At 43.4% G+C, this 24,816-nt stretch overlaps 1 long non-coding RNA gene across 16 annotated transcripts in view; it reads left to right on the forward strand.

Annotated features, from left to right (window-relative positions):
* The window catches only part of LOC130340500 (uncharacterized), a 106,599-nt gene that overhangs the window by 54,781 nt on the left and 27,002 nt on the right, over positions 1 to 24,816 (forward strand). For 15 of the 16 annotated variants that reach the window (XR_008880599.1, XR_008880598.1, XR_008880607.1 and 12 more), the window contains exon 4: positions 23,087 to 23,125. The exons of the other annotated variant lie outside the window; for it this stretch is intronic. This is a non-coding gene — a long non-coding RNA (uncharacterized LOC130340500). The remainder of the gene's footprint in view (positions 1 to 23,086; positions 23,126 to 24,816) is intronic. 16 annotated transcript variants of the gene reach the window in all.

Consider the following 24,816-nt stretch of genomic DNA (forward strand, 5'->3'; position numbering starts at 1 on the left):
ATTGCTGCTGAACTTTGAAGCCCTCTGGTGTCTTCCAAAAGTAAAAACTCATAAATTTTATGATGCAAACATAAAGTAGACATATTGTATATGTGAACCAAAAACTAAATTATTTTGAAAATCCATTTTCCTTACAAGCAGAGAGCTTCAAAGTTAGAAAAATGCAAAATTTTCATTGTTTTTCATCAAATTTTGGGATTTTTCACCAAGAAAGGATGCAAGTTACCATAAAATTTTACCACTTTGTTAAAGTAGAATATGTCACGAAAAAACAATCTTGGAATCAGAATGATAAGTAAAAGCATTCCAGAGTTATTAATGTTTAAAGTGACAGTGGTCAGAATTGCAAAAAACGGCCGAGTCCTTAAGGTGAAAAAGGACTAAGTCCTTAAGGGGTTAAAAGACTGAGATGACTCCCCTTCCTGCCCTTGCTGATTTTCTTTAACCCTTACTGAGCACACTTCAGATCATTTCTGTCTTAATATGGAGTAAAGTAAGGCTGTGGTATTACTAGGGAGATTTAGGAAAACATGTCTAGAGGAAGAGTGGTGCAGTCGCCCATAGCAACCAATCAGATTGCATCTTTCATTTTCCCCCAGGCCTTTTTAAAAATGAATGAAGCGATCTGATTTGTTGCTATGGGCAACTGCACCACTCTTCCTCTGCGCAGGTTTTGCTAAATCTCCCCCACTATCTTTTGGACCAAAAGCGACACAGACACATCCAATTTACAACCAAAAAATAACTTTCATATTTTGCTATGTGATTTGAGGCATATTTTGGGCCAAATAAAACTAGTTCCCTGCAGCACACACTCCTCCTTCGGTCCTGTTCACACTACGGAGAATCCATGTTGAATATTTACAAGGAATTCTATCTGGATTTACACATTCCCATTGATTTCAAAGGGTTTTGAGGCAGGGGCGTACCTAGAGCATTTGGCTCCCAGGGCGGACCCTTTGTTTGGCACCCCCCCCCCCCCTTATTTACTCCCTCCTCCCCCCCCCCTTAATTACACCCCCCCTCCCCCCCTTAATTACACCCCCTCCCAGGAGCAGACTGACAACACTCGGGGCCCCCGGACCAAAAAAAAGCAAGGGCCCCTACTAGGCTCTGCAGCTCGTCAATCTTCTGCCACATCCTATTCCACCCAAATCCCACACACAATAAACTAAAATTTATATATATAAGAAACACTTTAACATAGGTAAATTTCCATGACCAATAATACTGGTATACAGGGAGTAAATATATACCACCACACAAGAATTGGATAATACCACCATATTGTACTGAATAAAACCACTATACACAGACCAGTATACTATAAAGGATCTGTATACAATATAAGTGATTATATACAGGACCATATGGCGGTAGATATCAGCTGTACACAGGATGTATATACCATATAAGTGATTACAGTTACATTTTGGGACTCACAATTACGTCTTTTCTGATCAGCGGCGTCCTCTTTCCTTTTCTTCTCCGTCCGGATAAGACCGCCATGTAGATCTCTTAACATCTGCATGAAAAAACATGTCAGAATCTGCATATATTCAGTGCCCTCCCCTCCTCTAAACAATCTTTCCATCTATAGGCCCACAAACTGTAATAATGCCCTCCTTGGTGTCCTGCACAGTAAATGGGCAGGTAGGTAGGTAGCCAGGTAAATAGGTAACTAGATCAGGATGCCAGATATGTAGGTAGGCGACAAGTTAGGTAGGTAGGAGGCTAGCTAGATAGTTAGGCAGACATGTATGAAGGCCAGGTATGTACATAGTTAGGTAGCTGGGTATGTAGGTAAGTAGTTAGGCATCCAGGTATAAAGTTAAGTAGCCCCCCTTCCCTGTAGGTATAGGCAGCAGAGTTAAACCCCCTTCCCAATAGGTATAGAAACAGAGTAAACCCCCCTTTCTCCTTAGGTATAGGCAGCAGAGCCCCCCCCCCCCCCCTTTCCCCGTAGGTATAGGCAGAGTTAAAAAAAAAAAATAAAAAAAAATAAAAAAATAAATTCCCCCGTTTCCCATAGGTATAAGCAGAGTTAAACCCTTTTTTCCCATAGGTATAGGCAGAGTTACCCCCCTCTTCCCCCTTGGTATAGGCAGTTACCCCCCCCCCCTTTCCTCCCATTTCCCCATAGGTATAGGCAGAGTTACCCTCCCCCCCTCTTTCCCATAGTTATATACAGTTACAACCCCCCCTCATTCCCATAGGTATATGCAGTTACACCCCCCGCCCCTTTCCCATAGTTATATGCAGTTACAACCCTCCCCTTTCCCATAGGTATATGCAGTTACACACCCCCCCCCCTCTTTCCCATAGGTATATGCAGTTACACCCCCCCTTTCCCATAGGGTATATGTAGAGTAACCCCCCCCCCCTCCCCTATAGGTATATGTAGAGTAACCCCCCCCCCTCCCCTATAGGTATATGTAGAGTAACCCCCCCCTCCCCTTCCCCATTGGTATATGTAGAGTAACCCCCCTCCCCCCCTTCCCCATAGGTATATGTAGAGCAACCCCCCTCCCCCATAGGTATATGTAGAGTAACCCCCCCCCTCCTCCCCTATAGGTATATATGTAGAGTAACCCCTCCTCCCCTATAGGTATATATGTAGAGTAACCCCTCCTCCCCTATAGGTATATATGTAGAGTAACCCCCCCTCCCCATAGGTATATATGTAGAGTAACCCCCCTCCTCCCCCATAGGTATATATGTAGAGTAACCCCCCCTCCCTCCCCTATAGGTATATGTAGAGTAACCCCCCCCCCTCCCCATAGGTATATATAGAGTAACCCCCCTCCTCCCCCGTAGGTATATATAGAGTAACCCCCCCCTCCTCCCCCATAGGTATATATAGAGTAACCCCCCTCCTCCCCTATAGGTATACATGTAGAGTGACCCCCCCTCCTCCCCTATAGGTATATATGTAGAGTAACCCTCCTCCTCCACCATAGGTATATGTAGAGTAACCCCCCCCCCCCCTCCTCCATCCCCTTCACCATAGGTGTATGCAGAGTTGAGAAAAATAAATAAAAAGGATGCTCACCTGATATCCCACGCAGCGATCTCCCCAGCAGGGGCCCACGTCTTCTTCCCTCCACAGTACAGGTGCCGGATGAGTGACGTCACCGGCGCCTGTACTGCGTGCTGCCTGGGGGCGGAGGTAACGTCTCCTCTGTGTAGCTGCAGATGCGGCTCACACAGAGGAGACACCTTCTCCTGTATGTGCGTGTATCGCGCATACAGGAGAAGGTGTGGCGGAACCAACCTCGCCACTGTTCACTGGAGAAGCCTGGTTGCCCGCCTCCTACCTGCTGACTATGGCCCCTGGTAAATTTGTACTTTGAAATAACTGATTTGGGCATGTTGTATTATATTATGCTGCTACTGGCCCAATTAAGAACCATCTGGGGACATACTGTGGAGTTACTGGGTGGCCACCATTTCATTTGTCAGAGGCACATGGTGAGAACAATGGAATCTGCCTCTATCCCTGGAAATAATTGGATTTCTTTGTCCTGGGTGATAATTGGATTTCTTCCCAGTCGTCTGGGGGGAGGGAGGTATGGGTAAAGTGTGAAGGGCTTATGTTGAAGCCACTGCGATTGACTATTCTCCACTATGTTCCACAGTTTTCCTTCAGGTCCCCTAGGAGAGGGTCCACCTGGTGGAGACCTGCATAAATACCTGGCAGGTAGCCCCATTAAAGAGACCACTGCTTGACCTTCAACACGGAGCCTTGTCTCATTCTTGGGGGGGATTCACTGTATGCTGAGAGGGACTGACTGCCAGGAGTGTAAGCCGCTAGGGGAGCTTTTCCTGTTCGTCCGCTAGCAGCTATTCATGAGGTTCCAGTTTGGAGTGCTATTGTGTATCCAGCTCGGGTGTTTGGTGTTCTGCAGTAGCTGTGCCTGTCCTTCAGAAAGGGGCATATCGCCTAAACGGATTTTAACCCCGTGTCTGCGGAAATGGTCCATTACCTTGGTGGCATCGTTCCTACAGCCAGAAGGACAGCTACAGAACACCATTTCTTTGGATTTACAAATTGGGGGCAACGCATGCCCCAGTACAGCGACCCTAAAAGCAACAGGATGGAACCAGCAGTGTTATATGAGGAGGGGGACCTGGATGGCCGGGAGAGATGGGACCGAGGTCTCTCCACCGCTCCTGCAGGGAATTGGGAGCCCAGTCTCCATTCCCCAGCGGCAGTGTGATGTGCAGGGAGAGGAGAGCAGCATCCTCCCTCCCCAGTGGAGGCTGAGTTACAGGGGGCAGAGGTAGTTGTTCCTGCCCCCCAGCAGCAGAGTGAGATGCCAGGAAGGCAGTGTGAAGTCCAGGGAGAGGAGAGCAGTGTCCTCCCTCCCCAGCGGCAGTGTGATTTTTCGGAAATTGGGAGCCCAGTCTCCATTCCCCAGTGGGAGATACAGCAGGGAATTGGGAGCCCAGTCTCCATTCCCCAGCGGGAGATACAGCAGGGAATTGGGAGCCCAGTCTCCATTCCCCAGCGGCAGAGTATCCAGCAGGGAATTGGGAGCCCAGTCTCCATTCCCCAGCGGCAGAGTATCCAGCAGGGAATTGGGAGCCCAGTCTCCATTCCCCAGCGGCAGAGTATCCAGCAGGGAATAGAGAGCTCAGTCTCCTTTCCCCAGCGGCAGAGTATCCAGCAGAGAATAGAGAGCTCAGTCTCCTTTCCCCAACAGCAGGACTCTGTGTTGGGAGGCGAGACAGTCGGTCTTCCTCCACAGAGACTGGAAGTATGTATGGGAGCGGAGCTTGCTACCCCCTCTCCCCAGCGACAGCTTGGATTATCCAAAGGGGAGACAGTCGGTCTCCAGCAACCAGGCTCCAACCAGACCACTCCTGTGGTAGTACTGGCATCAGGGCAGAGTACTGCTGGTCTCTGCCCCCTCAGCAACCCACCAAGGCAGCCTACCAGTCCCCCACACAGCCGTGGTGAGGCACCTGGACATGGACAAGATTCTCCCTTACTCAGGTGTAGTAACCAGTTATTGTGGGTGGGCTGCTGGACTAACCAGGGCACTGACCGGCAGGAGATCAGATACCCTGTTAGTCTGTCTGCAAAAGGGGAGAAGTGTGGCGGAACCAACCTCGCCACTGTTCACTGGAGAAGCCTGGTTTCCCGCCTCGTACCTGCTGACTATGGCCCCTGGTAAATTTGTACTTTGAAATAACTGATTTGGGCATGTTGTATATGCTGCTACTGGCCCAATTAAGAACCGCCTGGGACATACTGTGGAGTTACTGGGTGGCCACCATTTCATTTATTAGAGGCACATGGTGAGAACAATGGAATCTTCCTCTATCCCTGGAGATAATTGGATTTCTTTGTCCTGGGTGATAATTGGATTTCTTTCCAGTCGTCTGGGGGGAGGGAGGTATGGGTGAAGTGTGAAGGGCTTATGTTGAAGCCACTGCGATCGACTATTGTCCACTATGTTCCACAGTCTTCCTTCAGGTCCCCTAGGGGAGTGTTCACCTGATTTGTAAAGTGGAAAGGGTTTATGTTGAAGCCACTGCGATTGGCTACTGTCCACTAAGTGTTAAGTCTTCTTTCAGGTCCCCTAGGGGAGTGTCCACCTGGTGGAGACCTGCATAAATACCGGGCAGGTAGCCCCTTTAAAGAGACCACTGCTTGACCTTCAACAAGGAGCCTTGTCTCGTTCTTGGGGGATTCACTGTATGCTGAGAGGGACTGACTGCCAGGAGTGTAAGCCGCTTGGGGAGCTTTTCCTGTTCGTCCGCTAGCAGCTATTCGTGAGGTTCCAGTTTGGAGTGCTATTGTGTATCCAGCTCGGGAGTTTGGTGTTCTGCAGTAGCTGTGCCTGTCTCTCAGAAAGGGGCATATCGCCTAATTAAACGGTCCGTTACAGAAAGCACCGCTGTCTGCTGGGGATCTGAGACGAGTATCCCGGATCCTCAGTAGTGGTGGCGGCGGCGGCTGTGGCGGGTCAGTCCGCCCCTGGCACCCCCCTTGTGAGCGCCCCCACCCCCCCTTAGTACGCCACTGTTTTGAGGTGCTCAGTTCACACAGTGGAACTTCTGTCCCAGAACTTCCAACACAGGTCTGAATATTGGCAGATTAGGTTATGTTCACATGGGGCAAAAAGACATGCTGTTTTAGACAAGGAAAATGCATTGATTTCTGCGATTGTATGTGTGCTCAGTCACACCGGAGGGAACTGGGAACAGGCTGCATGTCGGCCTAGTGCTACTGTAATTGCCCACTGGCCCCTGGTTTTTGCTTATTACGCACAGGCAGGTTAGCGTTAGGTCCCACGCCATTTGAGAAACCTTGGCGTTGGTGTACGGGCTCTGGTGTTTCCTTCATATAAGGATACACTGGCGAATGTCTCAATTTTAACATCAGTGTTGAGGGATAGCCAATGTCATTGTATACGTCTACCACAGTTGTGCACCTAAATTTCTGTATTGTAATATGTCAACAAAAGTTAGATTTTATTTCCATCATTTACACTTTAAAAATAACAGGAAAAAAAAATGTCATCTGCAAAAGTTTGGACACCCTGCAGAGTGGCAAGTATCTCAGCTTGTAAACGCTTTTTGTAACCAGACAAGAGTCTTTCAATTCTTGTTTGAGGTCTCTTTGCCCATTCTTCCTTACAAAAGTCTTCCAGTTCTTTGAGATTTCTGGGCTGTCTGTCACGCAGTGCTCTTTTCAGGTCTATCCATAGATTTTCAATTATGTTGAGGTCAGGAGATTGTGAAGGCCATGGCAAAACCTTCAGTTTATGCCTCTTGATGTAATCCCCCGTGGATTTCAAGGTGTGTTTAGGATCATTATCCATTTGTAGAAGCCATCCTCTCTTTAACTTCAGCTTTTTCACAGATGGCATCAAGTTAGCATCCAAAATTTGCTGAAATTTTATTGAATCCATTTTTCCTTCTACTCGTGAGATGTTCCCTGTGCCACTGACTGCAATACAACCCCAAAGCATGATTGATCCACCCCCATGCTTAACAGTTAGACAGAGGTTCTTTTAATTAAATTCTGTTCCCCTTCTTCTCCAAACGTACCTTTGCTCATTCCGGCCAAAAAGTTCAATTTTAACCTCATCGGTCCACAGAACTTGTTTCCAAAATGCATCAGGCTTGTCTATATGTTCATTTGCAAAGTTCAAATGCAGATTTTTGTGGTGAGGATGTCGAAGAGGTTTTCTTCTGATGACTCTTCCATGAAGACCATATTTGTACAAGTATCTCTTTATAGTGGAATAGTGTACCACAACTCCAGTGTCTGCCAGATCTTTCTGGAGGGATTGTGCAGTCAAATGTGGGTTTTGAATTGTTTTTCTCACAATCCTGCGAGCTGTTCTATCTGATATTTTTCTTGGTCTTCCAGATCTTGCTTTTAACTTCCCCTGTTCCTGATGACTTCCATTTCTTAATTACATTCCGAACAGAGGATATTGACATCTGAAAACATTTAGCTATCTTCTTATAGCCTTCTCCAGCTTTGTGAGCGTCAACTATTTTCAGTTTTATATTTCTAGACAACTGCTTAGAAGAACCCATGGTGCTGATTGTTGGGGCAAGGTCAGATGAGTCTGGGCATTTAAAACCTTGGAGATTGACATCACCTGGTCTTTCCAGATGATGATTGAGAACCATCCATGAAACTGGCAGGTCTCAGCTTTGTGCATGCTATAAATTCTGCAGGGTGCCAAAACTTTTGCAAACACCATTTTTTGGGTTTTCTGTTATTTTGAATGTGTAAATGATGGAAATCAAATCTAACTTTTGTTGACATATTGTAAGAATGTCTAATCTGTAATTTGATGCCTTTTGGAGATTTTTCCATCTTTCCATGGCTTCTTTATGCAAATTAATACAAATTTTTACCTGGGGTGACCAAACTTTTAATCTCCACTGTATGTCTGTATTATTGGTTTTATTAGTGTTTGTATGTGGTATGTGGTATGTGGTATGTCTCAGAAATTTAGGGAGAGGTATGACAAACTACAGCAAAATTCCGAGGGGGCATAATGCTATTTTTCAGCGATTTGATTGAAGGAGATATTGTATGTGAGCTGCAATCCATGCTTTTTAGTCCCAATCCATCCCTGGTGTGAGGGGATTTTATTCACAGGATACAGTGTATAATGCTATTATATTTACAGGATGCAGTGTATAATGCTATTATATTTACAGGATGCAGTGTATAATGCTATTATATTCACAGGATACAGTGTATAATGCTATTATAGATACAGGATGCAGTGTATAATGCTATTATAGATACAGGATGCAGCGTATAATGCTATTATAGTTACAGGATGCAGTGTAGAATGCTATTACAGTTACAGGATGCAGTGTATAATGCTATCATATTTACAGGATGTAGTGTATAATGCTATTATATTCACAGGATACAGTGTATGATGCTATTATAGTTACAGGATGCAGTGTATAATGCTATTATAGTTACAGGATGCAGTGTATAATGCTATTATAGTTACAGGATGCAGTGTATGATGCTATTATAGTTACAGGATGCAGTGTATGATGCTATTATAGTTACAGAATGCAGTGTATAATGCTATTATAGTTACAGGATGCAGTGTAGAATGCTATTATAGAAACAGGATGCAGTGTATAATGCTATTATAGTTACAGGATGCAGTGTATAATGCTATTACAGTTACAGGATGCAGTGTATAATGCTATTTTAGTTACAGGATGCTATGTATAATGCTATTATAGTTACAGGATGCTATGTATAATGCTATTATAGTTACAGGATGCAGTGTGTGATGCTATTGTATTTACAGGATGCTATGTATAATGCTATTATAGTTACAGGATGCTATGTATAATGCTATTATAGTTACAGGATGCAGTGTATAATGCTATTATATTTACAGGATGCAGTGTATAATGCTATTATATTCACAGGATGCAGTGTATGATGCTATTATTATAGTTACAGGATGCAGTGTCTAATGCTATTATAGTTACAGGATACAGTGTATGATGCTATTATAGTTACAGGATGCAGTGTATGATGCTATTATAGTTACAGGATGCAGTGTATGATTCTATTATAGTTACAGGATGCAGTGTATAATGATATTATAGTTACAGGATGCAGTGTATGATTCTATTATAGTTACAGGATGCAGTGTATAATTCTATTATAGTTACAGGATGCAGTGTATGATTCTATTATAGTTACAGGATGCAGTGTATAATGCTATTATTATAGTTACAGGATGCAGTGTATGATGCTATTATAGTTACAGGATGTAGTGTATGATGCTATTATATTCACAGGATGCAGTGTATAATGCTATTATATTGCCATTATATCCACAGTACGCAGCGTATGAGGCTATTATATTCACAGTATTCAGCGTGTTATGCTATTATATTCACAGGATGCAGTGTGTGACGCTATTATGTTTGCAGTATGTAGCCTGTAATGCTATTATATCCACCAGAGGCAGTGTGTGACGCTGTTATATCCACAGGAGGCAGTGTGTGACGTTATTATGTTTACAGTATGTAGCCTGTAATGCTATTATATCCACAGGAGGCAGTGTGTGACGCTGTTAAATCCACTGGAGGCAGTGTATGACACAGTTACATTTACAGTACGCAGCGTGTGATGCTATTATATTCACAGGATGCAGTGTATAATGCTATATTTACAGGATGCAGTGTATGATGCTATTATAGTTACAGGATACAGTGTATAATGCTATTATATTCACAGGATGCAGTGTATAATGCTATATTTACAGGATGCAGTGTATGATGCTATTATAGTCACAGGATACAGTGTATAATGCTATTATAGTTACAGGATGCAGTGTATAATGCTATTATAGTTACAGGATGCAGTGTATAATGCTATTATAGTTACAGGATGCAGTGTATAATGCTATTATAGTTACAGGATGCAGTGTATAATGCTATTATAGTTACAGGATGCAGTGTATAATGCTATTACAGTTACAGGATGCAGTGTATAATGCTATTACAGTTACAGGATGCAGTGTATAATGCTATTATAGTTACAGGGTGCAGTGTATAATGCTATTATATTTACAGGATGCAGTGTATAATGCTATTATATTTACAGGATGCAGTGTATAATGCTATATTTACAGGATGCAGCGTATGATGCTATTATATTGCCATTATATCCACAGTATGTAGCCTGTAATGCTATTATATCCGCAGGATGCAGTGTGTGACGCTGTTATATCCACAGGAGGCAGTGTGTGACGCTATTATGTTTACAGTATGTAGCCTGTAATTCTATTATATCCGCAGGATGCAGTGTGTGACGCTGTTATATCCACAGGAGGCAGTGTGTGAAGCTATTATGTTTACAGTATGTAGCCTGTAATGCTATTATATCCACCAGAGGCAGTGTGTGACGCTGTTATATCCACAGGAGGCAGTGTGTGATGCTATTATGTTTACAGTATGTAGCCTGTAATGCTATTATATCCACAGGAGGCAGTGTGTGACGCTGTTATATCCACAGGAGGCAGTGTGTGACGCTATTATATTTACAGTGCGTAGCTTGTAGTGCTATTCTATTCACAGGAGGCAGTGTGTGACGCTGTTATATCCACAGGAGGCAGTGTGTGACACTATTATATTTACAGGATGCAGTGTATATTGCTATTATAGTTACAGGATGCAGCGTATAATGCTATTATATCGCCATTATATCCACAGTACGTAGCCTGTAATGCTATTATATCCACAAGATGAAGTGTGTGACGCTGTTATATCCACTGGATGGAGTGTGACGCTATTATATTTACAGTACATAGCCTCTAATGCTATTATATTCACAAGATGCAGTGTGTGACGCTGTTATATCCACAGGAGGCAGTGTGTGACGCTATTATATTTACAGTGCGTAGCTTGTAGTGCTATTCTATTCACAGGAGGCAGTGTGTGACACTGGTATATCCACAGGATGCAGCACGTGACACTAATATATTCACGGGAGGCAGTGTATGATGATATTATTATATTCAATAGTCATGGTGTGTGATCCTGTTTAAAGGGCACTATATATGATGCTATGAGGATTCCTCTAAGTGTAGAATGTGGGGTAGCAAAGAGCTGAAGACATCGGCAGAGACAATTTACCACCCCACCTGACAAGTATGTTACAGTATATCCATATGGTATCCAGGAGATAACAATACTAACATCTGTACTAGAGATGAGCGAACTTACAGTAAATACGATTCGTCACGAACTTCTCCGCTCGGCAGTTGATGACTTTTCCTGAATAAATTAGTTCAGCCTTCAGGTGCCCCGGAGACTCTCTCCTAGGACTGTATCCACCTTTTCCAGCCCACCGGAGCACCTGAAGGCTGAACTAATTTAAGCAGGAAAAGTCATCAACTGCAGAGCCAAGAAGTTCGTGACGAATCGAATTTACTGTAAGTTCGCTCATCTCTAATCTGTACTTAGAACTCAGTGTTGTGACACTTTTATTCCTCTTGAAAATGTATGTTCTTCGGTTTACCACACACCATTCCTTGTGCTGCTGTTATATTAGAGCATGCACATTTTATATTATCAAATTGTACCCACTTTGCACTCATGTAATCAAAATGTAAAGACAAATTTCCATTTGTTTGTGCTCATTTATGTCTTAAAAAACATTTTGGTGTAGTGTTGGCTTCTAAGATATTACACAAATATTTTAAGCCATGACCTCAATTTCCAGTCTTTTCGTAGCCTATGTTATTGATGCTGAAAGCATAGCCCCATGGTTAAACTAATTAATTTACCAAGACTTGCATTTGATATGCTGGCCTGAAGTTAACCTGTTGGGGATGAAGGGCGTATGCATACGCCCTTGCGTCCTGGTACTTAAGGATGAAGGGCGACCGGACCGGGGTGACTGCTGATATCTATCAGCAGGCACCCCATGCAAATGCCCAGGGGGGTCATTAGACCCCATTAGAACGTACAGGGTACATTCACATGGGCAGGTTTACAGCAAGTTTCCTGTTTCAAGTTTGGTCTGCGGCAGATTTTTCGCCGCAGCGCAAACTCCTGGCGGGAATCTCACCGTAACACGCCAGTGTGAATGTACCCTAAAAACACTACACTAACACATAATAAAGAGTAAAACACTACATATGCACCACCTTACACTGCCCCCCCCCCCCCCCCCCCCACAATAAAAATGAAAAACATATTGTACAGCAGGGTTTCCAAAACGGAGCCTCCAGCTGTTGCAAAACAACAACTCCCAGCATTTCTGGACAGCCACTGACTGTCCAGGCATTCTAGGAGTTAAGCAACAGCTGGAGGCACCCTGTTTGGGAAGAATACACGTAGAATACCCCTATGTCCACCCCTATGCAATTCCTAATTTAGTCCTCAAATGCGCATGGCACTCTCTCACTTCAGAGCCCTGTCTTATTTCAAGGAAACAGTTTAGGGCCACATATGGGGTATTTCCGTAATCAGTAGAAATTGCACTACAATTTTGGGGGGCTTTTTCTCCTTTTACCCCTTATGAAAAGGAAAAGTTGGGGTTACACCAGCCTGTTAGTGTAAACATTTTTATTTTTTTTACACTAACATGCTGGTGTTGCCCCATACTTTTTATTTTCACAAGCAGTAAAGGGAAAAAAAGCTCCCCCAAAATTAGTAACGCAATTTCTCCTGAGTACGAAATTACCCCATATGTGGGCGTAAAACACTCTGCAGGCGCACAACAAGGCTCAGGAGTGAGAGCGCACCATGTACATTTGAGGCCTAAATTCAGGATTTGCACAGGGGTGGCTGATTTTACAGTGGTTCTGACATAAACGCAAAAACATAAATACCCACACATGACCCCATTTTGGAAACTACACTCCCCATGGAACGTAACAAGGGGTATAGTGAGCATTTACACCCCACAGGTGTTTGACGAAATTTCATTAAAGTTGGATGGGAAAATGAAAAAAAAAAATTTCACTAAAATGCTGGTGTTACCCTAAATTTTTCATTTTCACAAGGGAAAATAAGAAAAAAAGCCCCTCAAAATTTGTAACCCCATTTCCTCTGAGTAAGAAAATACCCCATAAGTGGATGTAAAGTGCTCGGCGGGCGCACTACAATGCTCAGAAGAGAAGGAGCGCCATTGGGATTTTGAAAAGAAAACGTGTCCAGAACTGAAGGCCACATGAGTTTACAAAGCCCCCATAGTGTCAGAACAATGAACCCCCCCAACAACTACACCCCTCATGTAATGTAATAAGGGGTACAGTGAGCATTTACTTCCCACATGTGCCTGACAGATTTTTGGAACAGTGGTCCGTGAAAATGAAAAATTGTATTTTTCATTTGCACAGTGGGGTGTAAATACTCACTGCACCCCTTATTAAATTATGTGAGGGGTGTAGTTTCCAAAATGGGGTCACATGTGGGGGGGGGTTCCACTGTTCTGGCACCACAGGGGGCTTTGTAAACGCACATGGCCCCTGACTACCATTCCAAACGAATTCTCTTTCCAAAAGCTCAATGGCGCTCTTCCTCTTCTGAGCATTGTATTTTGCCCGCAGAGCATTTTACTTCCTGACATGGGGTATTTCCATACACAGAAGAGATGGGGTTACAAGTTTTGGGGGGCATTCTCTCCCATAACCCTTTGTAAAAATGGTAAATTTGGGGAAGAAACTGCACTTTAGTGAAAATATTTTTTTTTCATTTACACATCCGATTTTAACGAAAAGTCGTCAAACACCTGCGTGGTGTTAAGGCTCACTGGTCCCCTTGTTACGTGCCTTGAGGGGTGTAGTTTCCAAAATGGTATGCCATGTGGGGTTTTCTGCTGTTCTGGCACCATAGGGGCTTCCTAAATGTGACATGCCCCCAAAAACCATTTCAGCAAAATTCACTCTTCAAAATCCCATTGTTGCTCCTTCCCTTCTGAGCCCTCTACTGCGCCCTCCGAACACTTGACATACACATATGAGGTATTTCCTTACTCGAGAGAAATTGGGTTACAAATTTTGCGGGATTTTTCTCCTATTACCACTTGTAAAAATTCAAAAACTGGGTCTACAAGAACATGCGAGTGTAAAAAATGAAGATTTTGAATTTTCTCCTTCACTTTGCTGCTATTCCTGTGAAACACCTAAAGGGTTAACAAATTTACTGAATGTCATTTTGGAGGGGTGCAGTTTTTATAATTGGGTCATTTGTCGGGTATTTCTAATAGGAAGGCCCTTCAAATCCACTTCAAACCTGAACTGGTCCCTGAAAAATTTCGATTTTGAAAATTTTGTGAAAAATTTGAAAATTGCTGCTGAACTTTGAAGCCCTCTGATATCTTCCAAAAGTAAAAAACACATGTCAACTTTATGATGCAAATATAAAGTAGACATATTGTGTTTGTGAATCAATATATAATTTATTTGGAATGTCTATTTTCCTTACAAGCAGAGAGCTTCAAAGTTAGAAAAATGCAAAATTTTCTAATTTGTCATCAAATTTTGGAATTTTTCACCAAGAAATTATGCAAGTATCGACAAACATTTACCACTACCATAAAGTAGAATATGACACGAAAAACACAGTCTCGGAATCAAATTTATAGGTAAAAGCATCCCAGAGTTATTAATGCTTAAAGTGACAGTGGTCAGATTTGCAAAAAATGCTCCCGTCCTTAGGGTTATAATGGGCTCTGTTCCCAAGGGGTTAAAGGGGTAGTCCGGCCCTAAGACATCTTATCCCCTATCCAAAGGCTAGGCGATAAGATGTCTGACCACGGGGTCCCGCCGCTAGGGACCCCCGCAATCTTGCATACAGCACCCACCTCTTTGAGCTGCACGCCGCGCTGCCAGCTCACAAACTGCCGGGTGCTGACCATGGGGCCGGAGTATCATGACATCACGACTCCGCCCCGTGTGACGTTACTCCCCGCCCCCACTATTCAAGTCTATGGGAGGGGGTGTGATGGCCCCGTTTGTGAGCTGGCAGCACTGTGTGCAGCTCAAAGAGGTGGGTGCCCTATGCAAGATTGCAGGGGTCCCCAGCGGCGGGACCCCCTGTCAGGCCCAAGGCCTGATTATTAAAATCCTATATGTGTATTATAAATTATAACTGTGTGTGACTGATTATCCAAGACATGGGTGAGAGGTCATTCAGACGGTGAATCCTATATGTATTGCATTTTATTGGGGGTCTGGCTGTTTGTTTGTATCTCCTTTGAAGTCAGAGGCCCTTTGAAGCAACAGAGATGCCCCCCTGGTGGGATCAGAGGGGAGGGGGGAATGGAGTCTCCCTCCAAAAAGGCAGATATATAATATATAACAATGCTAGACTCAGGGTGTTCAATGCTGTGCAACAAGCTGACAAGACCATCCTAAGGACAGCTGGAACTCACTCTCATGGACTGCTATACCATCATGGTGTAAGAACTTCATTTTTGTTTTCTGAACTTGTCTTGCTAAACTTTTCTATATTTTTATACCTATATGTCATTTGTTTCTGTATTTTTATATAGTCAGCACTGTGATACCTTTTTATCAGATTAAATGTTTAATTAATCAGCTCTGGTCTCTGATCTCTAAATATGAGTTCACCTTTCTGAAGGCAGCTCTGGTGGAAACACATTTATCTAAGGGTTAATTTGGTGACTTGCTGGGACTAGTAGTGGATACCCAGAGGTCTGGCGGCTTTAACCCTTGCACCATCACACTCTCTCTAGCATCTTGGCTGGACCAATAGGGTGTGATCGTGACACCCCCGTGGTCAGACATCTTATCCCCTATCCTTTGGATAGGGGATAAGATGTATTAGTGCTGGAGTACCCCTTTTAACACCTGCCATTGTAGGATTGCACTGTATTTATCAAGAGAAACATGCCCCTTCTGCGTGGAATAAGCCCCACCCACTCGAACCATGGTAGAGATTGTTAAAAATGTGCAACACAAAAAGAGAAACACAGCCGCACATCCACAGTTTGTAATTTGATCTACTTGCTTCTGAGCATAATTTCAAAAACTAAAAGGTTGTTAGTATACATTTTGATCAAAAAGTACAAGCCCACACGCCACGTCAAGGCCACCTCGTTAGAATGGGTCCCTAACCTGACACTGGCATAGCCCCCGGTGGCGACCACTGCCCCCGAGACCCCATGCCCAACGGGGGGGAGCGACCCAGTGGCCAGGCAGTCCCACTACTGCCCGACCAAGCCCCTGGCTCTGGGCCACTCCACCCCACAGACAAAGCATCACAGAAACAATGGCCGCCACTGAGAACCACACCAGTATGAAACTACCATGTGCTCACTGTCAGAGGGATGGGAGAAAGGTGGGAGGAAACCCTTATGCAGTATCCTGCTAATTAAAAACGCCTGGGCCAAATGAGAGGAGTGGAATGTGCAACACAAAAAGAGAAACACAGCCGCACATCCACCGTTTGTAATTTGGTCTACTTGTTTCTGAGTATAATTTCAAAAACTAACAGGTCGTTAGTATACATTTTGATCAAAACGTACAAGCCCACTCGCCACGTCAAGGCCACCTCGTTAGATTGTTAAAAAGTTGCAAATGTTTGCATATGCGGTATCTATGAGGTGGATAATGTGAAATTAACACTCCGTGATGCCAGGACGCCGTTAGCCAATACATGGTCCGAGGTTTGAGACAGCTTCTCCTGGGCCAGGAACGGGGCAATAAATATTTGATACAAGGTTACATATAACTGTATTTACTGAGGCAGGATAGATTGGTGCAAAGAGGAGTGCAGAGTAAACCTTTAAAGCCTATTGCCTTGCTGGGACTTGTGCCATTGCTTGTGATGTGCTGTATGGAGACTGACTTGGGATGAATAGCAATCCATGCTGACTTTGGTACTGTAGACTGACTGGAGACTATTGCTTCCTCTTCCCCAGAGTTTGGTGCTTAAAGGGTTACTCCCATAGGGGATCTTCCTTAGGATATGCGTGGGTGCAGGTTTAGATTTCTTATTAGCTTGAGGCCTCCTCAGATCACCTCACACTTCTCTATGACTTCTCAACACTGTACAACAGGAGCTCAGCTAACAACTAGCACTGGAGCTAGACTGAACTCTTAACTGAACTGGAGCAGCTCCTCCTCCCCGCCCCCCCCACCCCACACTATATTCAGGGCAATTTGGAGGATTCCCATTGGGGCAGACAGGTCACTTGATTCACTCTTCACCTTCTCGACTAACACATATCATAAAGAAACAGTAAAATGAAAATATGAACATGTCATTAGAATTCAATATATTGAGTCCTGAGTAGTGGGCCCAAGATGCCAGACAGGATGGGCAGAATACGGTATCACCACACACAAGCCATGTGGATTGTTCAACAATTTGTGACTTCTTACTGATCTGTACCAGGTTCAGAGTATAATAAATGTCCCCCTTAGTTTTCTAGTCTTGTTCATCATCGTGATGCGCTTAAAGACATCTACTAAGACAGTTAAGCACATTTTTAGTCTACCTAAACCTTTTGTCTCCAGCAAAGAAAGGAAAGGCAGCAATGCCACTCCTGTCCTTATGTCCCGTCCCCATGTCCCTTCCCCAGCACAAATGTATCTTTCTCTGTACCTGTCTGCCGGACAGTTGTCAATCTCTGCAGCTCAAGAGCAGTATGATCAGGAAATGTCCCATAGACTTGCATAAGAAATATCTCCAGACATTTTGAAGCGTTATATAAATGTATTTATATGGGGGAAGAAAAAAATTTTTATATGACACATCCAGTGGGGGAAAAAAGTATTTAGTCAGCCACCAATTGTGCAAGTTCTCCCACTTAAAAAGATGAGTGGCTTGTAATTGTCGTCATAGGTATACCTCAACTATGAGAGAAAGAATGGAGGGGGGGATACAGGAAATCACATTGTATGATTTCTAATTAATTGGTATTTTCCTTGGTAAAAGTATTTGGTCACCTACAAACAAGCAAGATTTCTGTCTCGGAGACCTGAAACTTCAAGAGTCTCCTCTGTCCTCCACTCATTACCTGTATTAATGGCACCTGTTTGAATTTGTTATGAGTATAACAACCTCAAACAGTCCCAATCCAAATTTCACTATGGCCAAGACCAAAGAGCTGTCAAAGAAACAAAATTGTAGACCTGCACCAAGCTGGGAAGACTGAATATGCAATAATCAAGCAGTTTGGTGTGAAGAAATCCCCTTTGGAGCAATTCTTAGAAAAAGGAAGACATACTAGACCACTGATAACCTCCCTTGATATGGGGCTCCTCGCAAGATCTCCCTGTGGTGTCAAAATGATCACTAGAACAGTGAGCAAAAATCCCAGAACCCCACGGGGGGACTTAGTGAATGACCTGCAGAGAGATGGGACAAAAGTAACAAAGGCTACCATCAGTAACACAATATGCCGCCAGGGACTCAAATCATGCAGTGCCAGACGTGTCCCCTTGCTTAAGCCAGTACATGTCCAAGCCTTTCTAAAGTTTGCTAGAGAGCATTTGGATGATCCAGAAGAGGAATGGGAGAAGGTCATATGGTCAGATGAAACCAAAGTAGAACTTTTTGGTAAAAACTCAACTTGTCGTGTTTGGAGGAGAAAGAATGCTGAGTTGCATTCAAAGAACACCATACCTACTGTGAAGCATGGGGGTGGGACTTTGGGGCTGTTTTTCAGCAAAGGGACCAGGACAACTGATCCGTGGTAAGGAATGAATGAATGGGGCCATGTATTGTGAAATTTTGAGTGAAAACCTCCTTCCATCAGCAAGGGCATTGAAGATGAAACAATGATCCCAAACACACTACCCGGGCAACGAAGGAGTGGCTTTGTAAGAAGCATTTCAAGGTCCTGGAATGGCCTAGCCAGTCTCCAGATCTCAACCCCATAGAAACCTTTGGAGGGAGTTGACAGTGTTGCCCAGCGACAGCCCCAAAACATCACTGCTTTAGAGGAGATCTACATGGAGGAGTGGGACAAAATACCAGCAACAGTGTGTGAAAACCTTGTTAAGACTTACAGAAAACATTTGACTTGTCATTGCCAACAAAGGGTATATAACAAAGTATTGAGATTAACTTTTTATTGACCAAATACTTATTTTTCACCATAATTTGCAAATAAATTCTTTAAAAATGAAATAATGTTATTGTATGGATGTTTTTCTCATTATGTCTCTCATAGTTGAGGTACACCTATGATGAAAATTACAGGCCTCTCTCGTCTTTTTAAGTGGGAGGACTTCTTGCACAATTGGTGGCTGACTAAATACTTTTCCCCCCCACTGTGTGTGTGTATGTGTGTAATATATATAGAGATAGAGATGGAGATATATAGATATACAGATATAGATATACATATAGATAGATTGATATGATAGATATATAGATATAGAGATATAATATATAATCTAAAGGAAAAGATCGCAGCACACAGCTAGTAGCAAATCCATGTGAAATTTATTCCATCCTCAGCACAGTACACGACTTTTCAACAATCTCACATTGTCTTAAGCATCCAATGTGCTATTGTTGAAACGTTGTACCTTTTTGTACTGTGCTGAGGATGGAATAAATTTCACTTGGATTTGCTACTACCTGTGTGCTGCTATCTTTTCCTTTGGATATTACAACTTTGGATCTTTAACCAAGGTCCAGATGATGGCGAGTACCTATTAATTGAATTGATGTGCACTTGTGTGCTGTTCTTTTCTTTCTTCTAATGTGTGTGTGTGTGTGTGTGTGTGTGTGTATGTATGTATGTGTGTATATATATATATATATATATATATATATATATATATATATATATATATATATATATATATATATATATATATATATATATATATATATATATATATATAAATTATTAAAAACTCCCTTAGTAGACACCTCCCAATTGTGGACAGTTTTTAATTCCCCGGCAGAGTCCCATAAGACTTATTCCCTAGTGTCCCTTAGCAGCACAATGTGAGCCAATGGGACCTTGGATTTTTTTATAAATTTAAATAAAAAGTATAAGGACCTCCCCTAAAGGCTATATAAATGCCCTGCTCACATTAGGACAGTTAGTTTTTTTTTTTTGTCCTTATGTGAGCATGTACGCTCCTAAGCTCCCCTTTCTCAACTTATATTTATTTTTTCTTTTAAGGTACAATTCTGTGACGGCGCCATCTCTGTCTCAGTTTCGTTGCGCGCCGCCATTATTCTGAAGACCGGAAGTCGCAGGCCGGAGCTCTAGAGCCTCTGATTCATTTCCGGCAAGGCGGAAAGACCGAAGGCCGAAGACCAAAGGCAGTGTTAGATGCATCACGTCACTTCCGGCGGTGCCGGAAGATTTTTCTTTCTCTCTGGCTGTGGCGGTGTGAATTGGGAGGCTATTTCTGCAGGGTATAGATTATTTCAGCTTGCATTCAGGAGCCTTACTTATATATTTTCATATATTCTAGTTATTTTAGTTTCTTTAAAGTTAGGTCTGTACCGGAAGTGGGCGGGACCTATGTTCTGGCTCGGATTTGACTACTTTTCTAAAACTGTAGGTTTTTCCTTCCAGGGCGCTTTTTTCCCATAGTTTTATGCTTGATATTGATTTTTTTTTCTTAGATGTCCTCTATGGAATCTGGAGGGTTTAGAAGGCGTAGAGAGCCTCATGGGAAATCTTCCCATAAGCGCAGACACCTGGAATGCAGTTCTTGTAAAGTGCCTCTACCTGATGGATATGATTACCCCATCTGCCCTTCCTGACGTCCCAGACTACCACCAAACCAGGAACCATCCATGCAGGATATGTTTGTTTGGGTCAAAGAATTTGTCTTTAGTTCCATTAAGGAATTAATGGACTCCCTAGTGGTTGCCCCTCCTGCAAGCAAGAGACCTAGAAGAAGCGATACTCCTATCATCATGCATTCTGATGAGCAATTCAGAATAGTGGATGAGACTGAATCATCCAGTTCTGCAGATGAGGAAGTGCAGGGAAAGACCTACTTTCCTGCTATAAAATTCCCTAGGTTCATCAAGGCTGTGCAGTCAATAGGTGCACCAGCAGATCAAGGGAAGGTTCCTTCTACATCTAAAGGTCCTAGAGTTTTTTCTGTGCACGATACAGTGTCGGAACTTATGAATAGAGATGAGCGAATCGGAGTTGACGAACCTGAATTCGTTACGAATTTTATGAAAAATTAGGTTCGCAACAAATGCGAATATCGCCGCGATTCAATCACGCGAATAGCTTAATTAAACTTCATTTTACAGCGTTCCAGGCTACTGGAGACCTAAAATGGCGGATCCACGTGTGAGTACATGGGGCAGGGGATTATGAGAGGGTGGGAAACGGCGGCGGGAATGAAGGTAGGCGGGATGACCCTGAATCACATGTGAGATGCAGCCTATCAGCATTCATTGAGCCCTGTGATGTCAAAGCCCTATATAATCGGCAGCCATCTTTCCTCTCTTCATTTCGTCTATGCACTCAGAGATAGAGAGAACGGGACTGCGTGTGTCTGACTAGCTTATACCACAGCATTACACTGCAACTGCTAGTCACATCATCATTGGGGAAAGACAGGAGTGCAGAGTGCTTTGCTGTTCACACTGAGAAGGATCATTGATAGCTTAACCTCCTATTCACGTTATTGAGCATTGCAGCAGAGAGGGGCAGATAGCTGTCAGCTGCCTGATACAGATCAACAAGCTGCCTGAACTTTATCAACCATCTTACCACCTAATTTTTAAGCACAATTCAGTATTTTTTTGCTCCACAAATCATCTGCTGCTCAGAATTGTGTGACAGAGTGCAATTTAGGGTTTAATCCCTGGATTTTTTTTTATTGTGGTGCTGCACTGTTGGGTCCTGCTGCTGTTCACAAATACGTTCTTTTTCAGCGGACTGTAGTGCATTTGTCTGCCCTCATATGTGCATGTGAAAAACAAACCAAAAAATGTCCCTGAGGGTCTCAGGGTAATTGTATATTGAACAACCTTTAAGGGGTTGCCCCCTCTCGGGGATAAGCCCTTACTAGATACCCTCCCCTAAAAAACAACTTTTATTGAATTTATATAAAATCTTATAACCCCTTCACACGTTTTAAAATTATCAGCGATGCAGTACTGTGCTTCAGTGGGGGTATTCTATTGACCCCCTACTGTGTACGGTATCACTGGAGCTATGGTACCTAAATAGTGTATATGATTGGTGTGCTACAGTATCTGCATCACCTAACCATAGACTACCAGTCCTGTTATAATTCAAAACTGCCGCTGGTTAAAACTCAATCAGAACCTCCCCGACGTTTCGCGGATGACTCCGCTTTGTCAAGGGTTGCGAGGCTACTGAGCTCCGGACGCCCATCACTAGTTTATATAACCTCGGATCCTCCTCACTTCCGTCCCCCTCCAATAGAGTAGCGCCACATCATAATCTCCCTTATCGCGTGATTTATGGTCCAATCCGGTTCTCCTTTTACTCTTTGTTGTTATCATGTGACCAGGTGACGTATCTGATCGCATGTCTCGCGTGATCTCATTCGCTGGTGATCTCGCGCGTGTCATAGGACTTAGATTTCTTCAGCTTCTCCGACTTGCGCATAACCAGGGTCCGATCCGGGTATGTTTATTTGGCGCATGTCACTGCACTTAGAAATAATTCCGGTCTTGCACCAGCACATATGTGCATATCGTGCATATCCTTGCGCTTAGGGAATTAATTCCCTTTGCAGCCTATATTGATGTATGGGTATATTTAGACACTTAGTCCTGTTTGCATTCTTATTTAGCAGTGCAGCACAATACAGTTATAGGGTCTGTATCACTAAACTTGGGGGGGGGGGGGGGGCTATTCGATCATATGCTAGTATGGTTGGTTACCATATACCTATCTATATATTCAATATGTCCCTGTAGATGTTCACTGGGATAATTGTGCAGTAAATGTTTTAGTAAAATTAGTCTCTTTCATGCTAGCTGTTCTCGCATTTATCTTTAGGTTACTAAAATATACTATAGATTTTTTGGGTTCTTCTGTTAATATGTTACCAACAGTACGTTATTGCTTATTCTCATTGTAATTTTTATTTATGTTTTTGTTTTTTAGGACATCTTATGGACCGTTATTTTACCGATAGAACCTGAGGTAAGTTGTTGTTCTCTAATGTCTATATTAGGTATAGTTGAGTATATGGGTGTCCGAAGTAGTCTGTACAGGGGTTTTTGGGGGCTTTTTTTTCCTAATACCACTTTTAAAAAGGAAAAAAAATGAGGTTACCAGGACATGTTAGTGTAAAAAAATGCAGATTTTGATTTTTCTCCTCCACTTTGCTACTATTCTTGTGAAACACCTAAAGGGTTAACAAACTTTTTAAAAGTCCTTTTGAATACTTTGAGGGGTGTAGTTTTTATAATGGGGCCATTTATGGGGTATTTCTCACAGAAACACCTCTCAAATCCACTTCAAACTTAACTGGTCCCTGAAAAATTCAGATTTTGAAATTTTCGTGAAAATTTTGAAAATTGCTGCTATACTTTTGAAGCCCTCTAATGTCTTCAAAAACATGCCAACTTTATGATGTCAACATAAAGTAGACCTATTGTATTTGTGAATCAATATATAATTTATTTGGAAAATCCAAGCAGAGAGTTTCAAAGTTAGAAAAATGCTAAATTTTCAAAAATTTCATGACCTTTTGGGATTTTTCACCAAGAAAGAATGCAAGTAACAACGAAAATTTATCACTTTGTTAAAGTAGAATATGTCACGAAAAAACAGTCTCAGAATCAGAATAATCCGTAAAAGCATCTCAGAGTTATTAATGCATAAAGTGACAGTGGTCAGAATTGCAAAAAAGGGCTGAGTCCTTAAGGTGAAAATAGGCTGAGTCCCTAAGGGGTTAAATCAGTGTTTAGCAACCAGTGTGCCTCCAGCTGTAGCAAAACTAGAACTCCCAGCATGTACAGTCTCTCAGTGCATGCTGGGAGTTGTATTTTTGCAACAGCTGGAGGCACACTGGTTGCAAAACACTGAATTTGGTTGTGAAACCAAGTTTGTCACCTATGTGTCTCCAGCTTTTGCAAAACTGCAACACTCAGCATGCATTGACAGTCGAAGGGCATGCTGAAAGTTGTAGTTTTGCAACAGCTTGAGGCACACTGCTACAACTCCCAGCATGCTCTTTGGTAGTCTGTGCATGTTGGGAGTTGTAGTTATGCAACAGCTGGATGCACACTTTTTCATAGAAAAAATGTGCCTCCAGCTGTTGCATAACTACAACCCCCAGCATGCACAGACTACTAAAGGTCATGCTGCAAGTTGTTGCTAAGCAACAGCAGAAGGTGAACAGGCCTCACCTGCTGCTGTATCCTGTCGCCGGGACCGCCACCGCTGCTGCCACCGATTCTGCTGCTCTTGTCGCTGCCACCGATCCTGAGGGGACCTCCGCCGGACCAGGGCAAGGTAGGAGACCCCCACTGGCCCCGATCGCCGCCATCGTCGGCGTCCCGATCGCCGCCCAGCAGGGTCGTGATTGGTCGGTTATTCTGACCGATCAATCACGTGATCGTGAGGCAGCACCTGTGCCACCTCACTCCTGCTGGGTAAGGGTGAATGGGGCTGTCTTGGACAGCCCCATTCACCCTTTTTCTCCTAGTCTCCTTGATCACTCGTGACTTGATTGACCCGGAATAGCCGCAAATCGCCGGTCTGAATTGACTCAGCAGTCACCCCGGTCCGGTCCCCGCCCGGCGAGCGGCGGGGACCGGATTTCCCATGGGAATACCCATACGCCCTTAGTCCTTAACCCCTTGGGGACGGAGCCCATTATGACCCAA

This window comes from Hyla sarda, unplaced genomic scaffold, assembly GCF_029499605.1.
Source record: "Hyla sarda isolate aHylSar1 unplaced genomic scaffold, aHylSar1.hap1 scaffold_593, whole genome shotgun sequence".
NCBI lineage: Eukaryota > Metazoa > Chordata > Amphibia > Anura > Hylidae > Hyla > Hyla sarda.